The 1,578-nt window shown below is 39.7% G+C and overlaps 1 protein-coding gene across 1 annotated transcript in view; it reads left to right on the top strand.

Annotated features, from left to right (window-relative positions):
• The window catches only part of ADAM9 (ADAM metallopeptidase domain 9), a 110,307-nt gene that overhangs the window by 14,358 nt on the left and 94,371 nt on the right, over positions 1-1,578 (top strand). The window lies entirely within an intron of this gene.

The raw sequence follows: 1,578 nt of genomic DNA, 5'->3' as shown, positions 1-1,578 counted from the left end.
TGCCCCCTCAGCCGCCAGCCTGCTCCGCATGCACCTCTGCACCTTAGTATTTTACTCCCATACTGCGCCTCCTCTGAGTCCCGGTATGCTTTTCTCTTTCCTTCTAGTTGTAGAATTTCCACTCAGCCAGCCTTCCTGTCGTTCTGGATGATGTCCATTCTGTCTTTTAGTTGTATTTTTGAAGTGGTTGTGCGAGGCAGCAATCTCCAGTGTTTACCTATGCCGCCATCTTGGTTTTTCCTCGCAGTATCTTATTACACTTAAAAAATTAATGGCAATTTCTCAAGATCATTAAATATCTGATCAGTGTTAAGGTTTCCCTGATTGTCTCAGAATTGGTTTATTTTTCCATTGGTTTCTTTGAATTTATAAAAATTCCCTCTTCTTTCTTTTCATGGCATTTATTTGTTAAAGAAACTCCACTTAGTAAATTTATTTTCTAAATTGATCTGCTGAGTGGAAGATGTGACTCTGTTCTTCTTCCCTCAGTCTTTCTGTTGTGTATGCCAGACTTAAGTCTCCTAGTACTGAATGTGTTTTTTTTTTAAGTATATGACATGTTTTGTTTTTTTTTAAATATATTTTAATGATTCTTCACAGAGAGGAAAGGAGAGAGACAGAGAGTCAGAAACATCGATGAGAGAGAAACATCGATCAGCTGCCTCCTGACCATCCCCCACTGGGGAAGTGCGCACAAGCCAGGCACATGCCCTTGACCGGAATCGAACCTGGGACCTTTCAGTCCGCAGGCCGACACTCTATCCACTGAGCCAAACCGGCTTCGGCGACATGTTTTTATTTCACTTTATTTTTTCAGGTGTATAATATAATGATTTAATATTTGCATTGAAAATACTCAGCCCAATAAGTCTACTGAACATCCATCACCACCCATATTTACAAAATTATTTTTCTTGTGAGATCTTTTGAGATCTACTCTCTTAGCAACTTCTGAATGTGGTTTTGATATTAGTATCTAGAGTTATATAGAGTTTTCAGCAATGGCCCTTAGCTGGTGACCATCTACTTCATCAAGTTTACTGAAAAAAATTGACATATGTCATTGCAATGATGCTGGAAGAAAAGATTGTGTTGGATGTATTAAAATACTGCCTCAGACTCCAACATGAGGTATCTTCTGAAGGAGTTTGTGTTGCTCAGGTGATGACTTTTGAACCTGAGCCCCACTTGGATATGATTTCACTGTGTGGTAAACTGAATAGGATTGGAACTTGGAGTAAATCCTCATTGTTTTTCCTTCAGTGTTAATACATTTTCTCTAAAGTTTATAATTTAGCATAGATTAAATGACATTAATTTCATTTTTTACTAGAGGCCCGGTGCACAAAAATTCATGCACTTGAAGGGTCCCTCAGCCTGGCCTGTGCCCTCTTGCAATCTGCAACCCCTCAGGGGATGTTGGAGAGCTGGTTTTAGTCCTATCCCGCAGGCCAAGCCAAGGGACTCCATTGGTGCACAAATTCATGCACCAGGCCTCTAGTATCTAATATATTGCTATTTTCATGTACAACTATCTATATATATATGAAACCCACCGGTTTGACTGAACCACTGGAA

The sequence above is a fragment of the Myotis davidii genome, unplaced genomic scaffold (genome assembly GCF_000327345.1).
Source record: "Myotis davidii unplaced genomic scaffold, ASM32734v1 scaffold93, whole genome shotgun sequence".
In the NCBI taxonomy this organism is placed as follows: Eukaryota; Metazoa; Chordata; class Mammalia; order Chiroptera; family Vespertilionidae; genus Myotis; species Myotis davidii.
The sequence above is the reverse complement of the archived record's forward strand: the minus strand, read 5'-3'. Positions and strand labels throughout refer to the sequence as shown.